The sequence below is a fragment of the Triticum dicoccoides genome, chromosome 7B (assembly GCF_002162155.2).
Source record: "Triticum dicoccoides isolate Atlit2015 ecotype Zavitan chromosome 7B, WEW_v2.0, whole genome shotgun sequence".
Taxonomy (NCBI): Eukaryota; Viridiplantae; Streptophyta; class Magnoliopsida; order Poales; family Poaceae; genus Triticum; species Triticum dicoccoides.
This window is the reverse complement of record NC_041393.1, coordinates 302,852,199-302,865,122: the sequence shown is the minus strand read 5'-3', so window position 1 is coordinate 302,865,122 and position 12,924 is coordinate 302,852,199. Positions and strand designations below refer to the sequence as shown.

The 12,924-nt window shown below is 40.6% G+C and overlaps 1 pseudogene; it reads right to left on the bottom strand.

Annotated features, from left to right (window-relative positions):
• The window catches only part of LOC119338885, a 25,130-nt pseudogene extending 12,695 nt beyond the window's left edge, over positions 1 to 12,435 (bottom strand).
• Positions 12,436 to 12,924: the final 489 nt, after the last annotated feature.

Sequence of the window (12,924 nt, the reverse complement as noted above, 5' to 3'; positions counted from 1 at the left end):
AAACTCGTCGGCGGCGGCAGCGGTTGGTGAGTGCGGCGGCGAGGGGAGTGGAGAGAGAGGCGGGGCCCGGGGCTCCGGATTATATAGGGAGGCGCGAAGCTTGGAGGAGGGGGCAAGGCGAGGCGGCGCGAGGAGTCCGAGGTGGGGACGGCGGCCATGTCGGCGCGGCGACGTGCGGCGGGCGGAGTCCCGCCCGGGAGGACGGGGCGCGCGGGCATCAGGCTGGGCCGTGACCTGGCCGGCTAGCTGGGCCGGCCCTGTTCGACGGCGGAGGGAGATTTTTTTTTGTTTTTAATAAAAAAACAAAAAATAATAAAACGAAACTAATAAATATATTATATAGGCATATAATATATCAAAATTTTCAGAAAACGATTTCCAACACGATGAACATTATTCTAGCTTCAAATAAAATACACAAAAATTCTAATAATTCAAACAGTGCTACTGACCTATTTAAAACCCAATAAAATCATTTTAAAAATACCAAAATTAATTCAAAATAATTTCTCTCCAGTTTTCTGATGTAGGGAATCTTGTTACCCTATTTTCCATATATTTTATTTTTGGAGAAAAATAATTTGAATAAAACTTAATAACTCCAAATTGAAAATAAATTCAAAAGAACATTGAATTTAATTCTTTGAAACTCCCAACTCATATTTCATATGTTTTGAAGAAGTCATTTTATCTTCGCTCGTGAAAATCATTGAGTTGCATAAAGTTCCAAAATTGGAAATATTTTCCAAATGAAATTCAAATATTTTCAACACCCCTTGTCATTTAAATAAATGGAAGAAGTCATGACATCTTCTCTCCAGGGTTTTGTGGTGAAAAGAATTTGAATTCACGGAGATCACGAATGCAAAATGAAAGTTTGGGAAAGTCCTTTTATTCCCTCTCATTTAACTTTCAAAAAGTTTTGAATTTCACTCAATTTCACACAATCAATCAAACAACCAATCAAATCTATCTATTTAATATAACATTCCAAAATTCAGAATTTTGGGATGTTACACAAGTTGAGTGTAGACCATAACCCAACAACGAAACTCACTCGTCGGAGAAATTGTCTCCAACATGAGACGTTGCAATCGTGTAGGTCAGTACATTGAATGTACCGGCAAGATCACTGTAAGAAGAAACATATGATAAAACTATACTATATGCAATATGGCAATGTGGCTCTATGTCTGAGATTTTTGCGTAAAACTTGGTTTTATTTTCCCTACATCAAAGGAATATCAGGAGTCTTCACTACAGACTTCTCTACTATGACATGGTTCCACCAACCGATGTCTCATAGCCCAAATCATCACAAGTTGCCCACAATTAAGTTATCAGTCTAGTGTTGAGAGTTCCGAGATAGATCCAAGTCCAGATGCTCAAGTTGTCCATAACCAGGGACATGGCTAATTGATTAGGTTTTATCCCTCTGCAGAGGTTTGTACACTTTACCCGCAATATTCGATCCCTCTCTTTACGTTCTCGCACTTCATGATGTTTGACAACAAGACGACCGAACCATGGTCTTCCGAAGAGTTCCTCTGACCACTGTCTGATGCTCATCCAATCCTACCGTAGTTCTACATCTGCTAGCACCGTCCCAGCCAGAGTCACAACTAAGGTCAACCAAGCCAGAGCCCACAGTGACTTGCAGTTGCACAGGTAAGCTTCCGGGCATGAAGTATTCTTCCGTCTCTTTGAGTCTGGGTGAAGATTTCCACAAGATGTCATGGCGCTTCTACATGCATTCCGGCCATCCATTGGTTTCTCCAGGGCGCTTGTCAACTGTCCTTCACCCAGTAGTGTGTATGGAATTCTTGTCTCGAGTCTTGAAGTCTTGAGGCCTTGAAGATGCAGTGCTTGCAGATTCCATCATGGAGTTGTTATCATTGACGTAGAGTCCTCCTTCACACCACTCTCGTGCACTCATACCAAACCCCATCTACTATAGCATAGCATTAAATCTATAACGTCCCAGGCTTGGTAACAGGGAGATGGGTTCCTACCTCATGCATTCTACTCAATTACAAGATTCAATAACACTACTGGAGGGATTGTTGAAAGGGTGCTACTACAAGCAAATAAAACATAGGTATGAAAAACATGGTCAAAGTGAACTTCCCTGGTATTTCTTGATGAAGATTATATCGCTCTCGGAATAAAGACTTGGTAGAACTATTCGTCACTCCGTTGAGAATCTATATTAAACAGACATAGCATTCATATAAGCAAACATCCTAGGAAAAAATTCTAGCACTCAAAATAACAATCAAAACAACAAAGAAACTCGATAATAAAACTCAAACAAACTTTAAATAAAACTACAAAGAAAAACTACTAACGAAAGTCTATGACTTTGCTACAAACATCTAATATAGTTTAGACTAAGTAAAAACTTAACAGCAATTAAACACTAAACTAATAAGTTAACAGAAAATAAAAATGTAAAACAACTAATTTATTAGAAAGTATTTTTCATAAACTTTAGTAGCAAAAGGAAACAAATAAAAAGCTTTTATAAAACTCAAACTATGTCCTATACAAGTTTTCATACAAAACTAACAAAAATAAGTTTTTATTATAAGAATAAAATTGTATACTGTAAGTAAAATAAACAAAACTAAATTTGTCAAAAGGGACAAAAATAAATAATGTAAAAACAATTAAATCTATAAAGAAAAGGCTAAAACAAAACTAGAACTAAAACAACATTGTTTTGCCTAAAACTCTAATTTAAAGTAAACTAAAAATAAATAACTATATGCTACTGGATAGGCAAAACAATAACAAAACTCTAGCAAAAAGAATCAATCAAAATTACTTTGTAAAACTCAAAATATGATGAAATTAGTGATTTGAACAAATTTTAACAAATTCAAATTTAAACTACTCAAATTTGAAAACTGAGTACGCAAACAGAAACTTCAGTAAATTTGTGACACAATGCAGTTGGAATCACTGAAAAACATTAAATATCCTAAAAGATATAGCAATTCTAAAAACGGAACTAATTCTGTAAAAGAAAAGAAACAGAAAAAGAAAAAATTTAACTATTGATCGCACGGCGGCCACGTGGCAGCTAGCTAATGGCTACGGTGTGTGTGCGCTACGCAGCTGCAGGCGGATGGATGAACCTTAAGAAAAATGGTGAGTGGCGGCTAACAGGGAAAACCCGAGGTGACTCTGTTCGATCTAAACCGGTGTAAAACTAGGGATTAACCGAACTAAGTAAAAAAACTAACCCTTCGCGATCTAATCCTAGCCTTGTAATAGATCGAATGGAGGAGGGATGCGCTAGCGGCTTACAGCCGTGGCTGGTCGAGGTCGACGGCGAGGTTGCTTGGGCGTCTGTGGCGGAAGTGCCCCGACGCTTGTCGGCGGTGTTGGGGAGGTCTGCAGGATGCGGTAATTCATGCCGCTCCCATAGGTGGTGTTGGTGGAGCTCGGGATGATGGATGGCGGCGGGCGACAACAATAGAGCTCGGATGCTCTGTGAACTCCGGCAAGGGCTCACAAACTCGGCGAAGTTTTTGTGGAGGAAGAGGAGGCACAAGGACATGTCAAAACAGAGCTCTACCAGGAGAGTAACCAACCGGGGAAGGAAGAGGCCTCAGGGAGGCTTACTGGCGACGTACGCAACGACGCAGGTATTCGGCTCCGGCGAGATCCGAAGGACGTGGGCGAGAGCTACAGTGAGGTTTGGCATCGGGGTTAAAGGGGGTCGCGAGAGGTGGGTCGAGGGGTTTTATAGGTCATATGCATGCATGAGGGGGAAGCTCGGGATCATGATCCCAAGGAAATCGGGATACGGCGGCGGTTGCTTGCGCTCTAGCTTGGGCAAGGGGGAGAAGAAGGAGGCAGGGCCACTGGTCACTGGGAGAGGTGGGTGAGAGAGGGTGCGGACGACCAAAACGAAATGCTTCGCGTGTGGGGAGTGGGCTGTGGGCCGAGTTTGCTGGCTGAGCTGGCGGCTGGCGCGAGCCTGGCAGGCTGGGTTCCTCTCTTTTTTTAACACGGACAAACAAAAGAATTAAAGAAAATACAATAAATAGAAAATAAAATATCATATAGGAATATGATATATCAAAATTTTCAGAAAAACATTTCCTAAAACATGAACATATTTTCAAGTCCAAACAAAATCAACAAAAATTTAAATGAAGCAAACAGCGCTACTTTTGCAATAAAACCCAATAAAAATCATTTTTTAAATACCAAAATGATTTCAAATTTATTTTTCTCCACTTTTCCATGTATTTTATTTTTGGTAAAAAATAATTTGAATAAAATCCAAATAACTCCAAATTGAAAGGGGGCTTCAAAATACTTCCAAATGACTTTCAATTTGATTCTTTCTAACTTCCAACTCATATTTCATATAATTGAAGAAGTCATTTTATCCTCTCTCTTGAAAATCATTGAGTTGCATAAAGTTTGTGAATTTGAAATACTTTCAGGTGGAATTCAAATCTTTTTTTAAATCCCTTCTCATTTCAAATGGAAGAAGTCATGTCATCTTCACTCTAGGGTTTTGTGATGAAACGAATTTGAATTCATGGATATCAAAAGGCAAAGTGAAAGTCTAGGAAAGTCATTTCATTCCCTCTCATTCAACTTTCAAAAAGTTTCAAATTACCCTCAGTTTCACTCAATCATTCACACAACAATCAAACAAACAATCAAAACTATTTACTTAATATAACATTCCAAAATTTAGAATTTTGGGATGTTACAATGACCATGTTCATGAGACTGGTTCCACTGACAGACATGCAACTAGTTTTGCATAAAGGTGGCTCGCGGGTGTCTGTTTCCCCTAATTTAGTTGAATCAAATTTGACTGTGGTCGGTCCTTGTTGAAGGTTTAAACAACAAACTTGATAAATCAGCATTGTGGTTTTTGTGCCGTAGGTAAAACGGTTCTTGCTAGAAGCCCGTAGCAGCCACGTAAAACTTGCAACAACAAAGTAGAGGACGTCTAACTTGTTTTTGCAGGGCATGTTGTGATGTGATATGGTCAAGACATGATGTGATATACGTAATTGTATGAGATGATCATGTTTTATAAAAGTTATCGGCAACTGGCAGGAGCCTTATGGTTGTCTCTTTATTGTATGAAATGCATACGCCATGTAATTGCTTTACTTTAACACTATGCGGTAGCGATAGTTGTAGAAGCAATAGTTGGCGAGATGACGACTACGCAACGCTGAAAATCAAGGTGTTGAGCCGGTGACAATGTAGACGATGCATTGGAGATGGAGATCAAAAGCACAAGATGATGATGGCCATATAATATCACATATTTTGATTGCATGTGATGTTTATCGTTATGCATCTTATTTTGCTTAGTACGGCGGTAGCATTATAAGATGACCCCTTAACTAAAATTCAAGGTATAAGTGTTCTCCCTGAGTATGCACCGTTGCGATAGTTCTTCGTGCTGAGGCAGCACGTGATGATCGGGTGTGATAGGCTCTACATTCACATACGACGGGTTCAAGACAATTTTGCACATGCGGAATACTCAGGTTAAATTTGACGAGCCTAGCATGTAAAGACATGGCCTCGGAACACTGGAGACTGAAAGTCGAATGTGAATCATATAGTAGACATGATGATCATAGAGATGTTCACCATTGATGACTACTCCATCTCACGTGATGATCGGACATGGTTTAGTTTATTTGGATCACGTAATCATTTTGATGACTTGAGGGATGTCTATCTAAGTGGGAGTTCTTAAGTAATTTGATTAATTGAACTTAATTTATCATGAACTTAGTCCTGATAGTATTTGCAAATTGTGTTTTAGATCAATAGCTCGCGTTCTAACTCCCCTATGTTTTTTGATATGTTCCTAGAGAAAACTAAATTGAAAGATGATAGTAGCAATGATGCGTACTGGGTCTGTGATCTGAGGATTATCCTCATTGCTGCACAGAAGAATTATGCCCTTAATGCACCACTAGGTGATAGACCTATTGCAGGAGCAGATGCAAATGTTATGAACGTTTGGCAAGCTCGATATGATGACTACATGATAGTTTAGTGCACCATGATTTACGGCTTAGAACCGGGACTTCAAAAACATTTTGAACGCTAGAGAGCATATGAGATGTTCCAAGAGCTGAAATTGGTATTTCAGACTCATGCCCATGTTGAGAGGTATGAGACCTCTGACAAGTACTTTGCCTACAAGATGGAGGAGAATAGCTCAGCCAGTGAGCATGTGCTCAGAATGTCTGGGTACTACAATCACTTGAATCAAGTGGAAGTTAATCTTCCAGATAAGATAGTGATTGACAGAGTTCTCTAGTCACTATCAGCAAGCTACTAGAACTTTTTGATGAACTATAATATGCAAGGGATGACGAAAATGATTCCCGAGCTTTTTGCTATGCTGAAATCAGCAAAGGTAGAAATTAAGAAAGAGCATCAAGTGTTGATAGTTAACAAGACCACTAGTTTCAAAGGCAAGGGAAAGAAAAGGAATTTCAAGAAGAATGGCAAGCAAGTTGTCACTCCCGTGATGTAGCCCAAAGCTGGACCTAATCCTGAAACTGAGTGCTTCTACTGCAAAGGAAATGGTCACTGGAAGAGGAACTACCCCAAATATTTGGCGGATAAGAAGGATGGCAAAGTGAACAAAGGTATATTTGATATACATATTGTTGATGCGTACCTTACTAGTGCTCGTAGTAGCCCCTGGGTATTTGATACCTGTCCGGTTGCTAAGATTAGTAACTCGAAATAGGAGTTGCAAAATAAATGGAGACTAGTTGAGGGTGAAGTGACGATGTGTGTTGGAAGTGGTTCCAAGATTGATATAATCATCATCGCACACTCCCTATACTTTCGAGATTAGTGTTGAACCTAAATATATGTTATTTGGTGTTTGCGTTGAGCATGAACAAGATAGGATCGTGTTTACCGCAATACGGTTATTCATTGAAGATAGAGAATAATTGTTATTCCGTTTACGTGAATAAAACCTTCTATTGTCCTACAGCCAATGTTAATGGTTTATTGAAACTCGATTCTAGTGATACACATATTCGTAATATTGATGCCAAAAGATGCAAAGTTGATAATGATAGTGCAACATACTTGTGGCACTGCCGTTTAGCTCATATTGGTGTAAAGCGCATGAAGAAATTCCATGTTGATGGGCTTTTGGAATCAGCTGGTTATGAATCATTTGATACTTGCGAACCATGCCTCATGGGCAAGATGACTAAAACTCCATTCTCCGGAACAATGGAGCAAGCCAATGACTTATTGGAAATAATACATACCGATGTATGCGGTCCGATGAGTGTTGTGGCACGCGGCGGGTATAGTTATTTTCTGACCCTCATAGATGATTTTAGCAAATATGGGTATACCTATTTAATGAAACACAAGTATGAAATGTCTGAAAAGTTCAAAGAATTTCAGAGTGAAGTGGAGAATCATCGTAACTAGAAAATAAAATTTCTATGATCTGATCGCAGAGGCTAATATTTAAGTTATGAGTTTGGCCTTCATTTAAAACAATGTGGAATAGTTTCACAACTCACGCCACCTGGAACACCACCGTGTAATGGTGTGTCCAAACATCGTAACCGTACTTTATTGGATATGGTGCATTCTATGATGTCTCTTACCGGTTTACGACTATCGTTTTGGGGTTATGCATTAGATACAGTCGCATTCATGTTAAATAGGGCACCATCTAAATCCTTCGAGATGACACCGTATGAACTATGGTTTGGCAAAAAACCTAAGCTGTTGTTTCTAAAAAGTTTGGAGTTGTGACACTTATGTCAAAAGGCTTTAGCCTGATAAGCTTGAACCCAAATCGGATGAGTACGTCTTCATAGGATACCCGAAAGAAACTATTGGGTATACCTTCTACCACAAGTGCAAAGGTGATGACCCAGAAGTATAGGGGATCTATCATAGTCCTTTCGATAAGTAAGAGTGTCGAACCCAACAAGGAGCAGAAGGAGATGACAAGCGGTTCTCAGTAAGGTATTCTCTGCAAGCACTGAAATTATCGGTAACAGATAGTTTTGCGATAAAGTAATTGGTAACGAGTAACAAGTAACAAAAGTAAACAAGGTGCAGCAAGTTGGCCCAATCCCTAATGTAGCAAAGGACAAGCCTAGACAAACTCTTATATAAAGGAAAATGCTCCCGAGGACACATGGGAATTATCACCAAGCTGGTTTTCATCATGCTCATATGATTCGCGTTCGGTACTTTGATAATTTGATATGTGGGTGAACCGGTGCTTGGGTACTGCCCCTTCCTTGGACAAGCATCCCACTTATGATTAACCCCTCTCGCAAGCATCCGCAACTATGAAAGAAGAATTAAGGTAAACCTAACCATAGCATGAAACATATGGATCCAAATCAGCCCCTTAAGAAGCAACGCATAAACTAGGGTTTAAGCTTCTGTCACTCTAGCAACCCATCATCTACTTATTACTTCCCAATGCCTTCCTCTAGGCCTAAACAATGGTGAAGTGTCATGTAGTCGACGTTCACATAACACCACTAGAGGAGAGACAACATACATCTCATCAAAATATCAAACGAATACCAAATTCACCTGACTACTTATAACAAGACTTCTCCCATGTCCTCAGGAACAAATGTAACTACTCACAAATCATAATCATGTTTTTAATCAGAGGGGTATTAATATGCATAAAGGATCTGAACATATGATCTTTCACCGAATAAACCAACTAGCATCAATACAAGGAGTAATCAACACTACTAGCAACCCACAGGTACCAATCTGAGGTTTTGAGACAAAGATCGGATACAAGAGATGAACTAGGGTTTGAGAGGAGATGGTGCTGGTGAAGATGTTGATGGACATTGACCCCCTCCCGATGACAGGATCGATGGTGATGACGATGATGACGATTTCCCCCTCCCGGAGGGATGTTTCCCCGGCAGAACAGCTCCGCCAGAGCCCTAGATTGGTTCCACCAAGGTTCTGCCTCGAGACGGTGGTGCTTCATCCCGAAAGGTTCCTCATGATGTTTTCCAGGGCAGAAGATGGGCATCGAGGGCTTGCAGGTGGCCCACGAGGCAGGGAGCGTGCCCAGGCGGGTAGGGCGCGCCCGCACCCTCGTGGACAGTGGGTGGCCCTCCTCTGGTGCTTTCTTCGCCCAATATTTTTAATATATTCCAAAACTGACTCTCATGGGGTTTCAGGAATTTGGAGTTGTGCAGAATAGGTCTCTAATATTTGCTCCTTTTCCAGGCTAGAATTCTAGCTGCCGGCATTCCCCCTCTTCATGTAAACCTTGTAAAATAAGAGAGAAAAGGCATAAGTATTGTGACATATTGTGTAGTAACAACCCATATTGCAATAAATGTCGATATAAAAGCATGATGCCAAATGGACGTATCAAACCCTCCAAGCTTAGACCTCGCTTGTCGTCAAGCGGAAGCCGATATCGAAAAATATGTCCACAAGTTTAGAGATAGAGGTGTCCATAAAATAAAATACAGACATGAGGGCATCTTGATCATTCTTAGAGCAGCAACATATATATTGTCATGTGATTTCTTATGCTTAAAGTAACAATCTATTCACAATGTCAAGTATGAATCAAAAACTTCATTGAAAACTAGCAAACTACAATCTCAGTCATTGAAGCAATTGCAATTTATCATAACACCGGAAAGAGTCAAATATTAGAGAGCAATTTTTATTGCTTGAAACAATGACAACTTATGTGAAGGATCTTACTGAATCCATAGGTAGGTATGGTGGCAAAATTGGGTTTAGGATGTTTGGAAGCATAAGTAGTATCTCTACTTGGTGCAAAGAGTTTGTCTAGCATGAGGGGGAAAGACAAGCTCAACATGTTGGATGATCCATGACAATATACTTTATTTTGGATATAAGAAAACATAACCCATTATGTTGTCTTCCTTGTCCAACATCAACTTTTTAGCATGTCATATTTTAATGAGTGCTCACAATCATAGAAGATGTCCAAGATAGTATATTTATATGTGAAAACCTCTCTTTCTTTATTACTTACTATTAATTGCAATGATGACCAAAACTATGTTTGTCAACTCTCAACAACTTTTATTCATCATATTCTTTATATGTGAAGTCATTACTCTCCATAAGATCAATACGATCTTTTTTGTTTCGTTTTATTCTTTATTTTTCTTTAACTCCCTCAAGATCATAGCAAGATAGCAAAGCCCTTGACGCAAAACTAATCTTTATTATATATAGCTCACGGACTCGATTACGTAGATAGGGATCAACATAAAACTCAAAGCTAGATCATACTAAATTTTATTCTACTAGATCAAGATATTGTTGGGGAACGTAGTAATTTCAAAAAAAATCCTACGCAAACGCAAGATCATGGTGATGAATAGCAACGAGAGTGGAGAGTGTGTCCACGTACCCTTGTAGACCGAAAGCGGAAGCGTTAGCACAACGCAGTTGATGTAGTCGTACGTCTTCACGGTCCGACCAATCAAGCACCGAAAACACGGCACCTCCGAGTTCTTGCACACGTTCAGCTCAATGAAGTCCCTCGAACTCCGATCCAGCCGAGCTTAGTCTATACGAGCAGAGGAAAGCGAAGCGTATTGGTTGGTTCGGATTTCAGAGTGCACTGGTTCTATTCTAACTAGACTCGCATCATAAGTTTGCCTGCTTTGGAGAGTTCCGTCAGCACAATGGTGTGGTGACGATGATGGTTTTCTACCGACGCAGGGCTTCGCCTAAGCACTGCTACAATATTATCGAGGAGGACTATGGTGGAGGGGGGCACCGCACACGGCTAAGAGATCAATGATCAATTGTTGTGTCTCCAAGGGGTGCCCCCCTCCTCGTATATAAAGGAGTGGAGGAGGGGGAGGGCCGGCCCTCTCTATGGCGCGCCCTAGGAGGAGTCCTACTCCCACCGGGAGTAGGATTCCCCCCCCCCCTTCCAAGTAGTAGGAATAGGAGTCAAGGAAAGGGGAGAGAGAAGAGAAGGAAGGAGGGGGTGTAGCCCCTCCCCCTAGTCCAATTCAGACTAGGCCTTGGGGGGCGCCCAGCCTCTCCTCTCTCTTTCCCCTAAAGCCCAATAAGGCCCATATACTCCCCGATGAATTTCGTAACTCTCGGTACTCCAAAAAATACCCGAATCACTCGGAAACTTTCCGATGTCCGAATATAGTCGTCCAATATATTTAGGTCTCAACCATTTCGAGACTCCTCTTCATGTCACCGATCTCATCTGGAATCCGAACTACCTTAGGTACATCAAAACACATAAACTCATAATATAACCATCATCAAACTTTAAGCGTGCGGACCCTACAGGTTCGAGAACTATGTAGACATGACCAAGACACGTCTCCGGTCAATAACCAATAGCGGAACCTGCATGCTCATAATGGCTCCCACATATTCTATGAAGATCTTTATCGGTCAAACTGCATAACAACATACGTTGTTCCCTTTGTCATCGGAATGTTACTTGCCCGAGATTCGATCGTCGGTATCTCAATACCTAGTTCAATCTTGTTACCGGTAAGTCTCTTTACTCGTTCCATAATACATCATCCCGCAACTAACTCATTAGTTGCAATGCTTGCAAGGCTTATAGTGATGTGCATTACTGAGTGGGCCCAGAGATACCTCTCTGACAATCGGAGTGACAAATCCTAATCTCAAAATACGCTTACCCAACAAGTACCTTCGGACACACCTATAGAGCACCTTTATAATCACCCATTTACGTTGTGATGTTTGGTAGCACACAAAGTGTTCCTCTGGTAAACGGGAGTTGCATAATCTCATAGTCATGGGAACATGTATAAGTCATGAAGAAAGCAATAGGAACATACTAAACGATCAAGTGCTAAGCTAACGGAATGGGTCAAGTCAATCACATCATTCTCCTAATGATGTGATCCCATTAATCAAATGAGAACTCGTGTCTATGGTTAGGAAACATAACCATCTTTAATTAACGAGCTAGTCAAGTAGAGGCATACTAGTGACACTCTGCTTGTCTATGTATTCACACATGTATTATGTTTCCGATTAATAAAATTCTAGCATGAATAATAAACATTTATCATGATTTAAGGAAATAAATAATAACTTTATTATTGCCTCTAGGGCATATTTCCTTCAGTCTCCCACTTGCACTAGAGTCAATAATCTAGTTCACATCGCCATGTGATTTAACATCAATATTTCACATATTTATGTGGTTAACACCCATAGTTCACATCAATATGTGAACAACACCCAAAGGGTTTAACGAGCTCATCCGTGCACAGTCACTTATGGAATTACCTGTGAAAGGAAGGGCATATACTTGGAGCAATATGCAAGTACATCATATCCTAACACGATGGTACTGCCCCTGGGGAAGCCGGTGTCCGACCACATCCCATGCGTGGTCATAATTGAATCGACTATCCCCCCGTTCAACCTCTTTCGGTTTGAGAATTTTTGGATTAATCATAATGGTTTCATGGAGGCTATTGCTAGCTCTTGGTCTAAGGCATGTCACGCACCCAATGCCGCAGCTCGCATATGCAAAAAGCTTAAAACCCTGAGATATGATCTTAAGCGATGGAGCAAGGGAGTTTCAAAGCTTAATATTATGATTCAAAACAGTAATGAGGCTCTGGCCATAATGGACACTCTTGAGGATAAACGACCCTTATACGTCCAGGAATCAAATTTCAGGAAGATTTTGAAAACTCACTTGCAGGTCCTACTCAAATACCAGAATGATTATTGGAGGAAGAGGTGTACTATCAGGTACTTTCGATTTGCTGATGAGAACACCAAGCTCTTCCAATCGCTGGCCACAGAGAGATATAGGCACAATGCTATTGCCATGCTTAGAGTTGGGGAGGTGGAAATCCATGA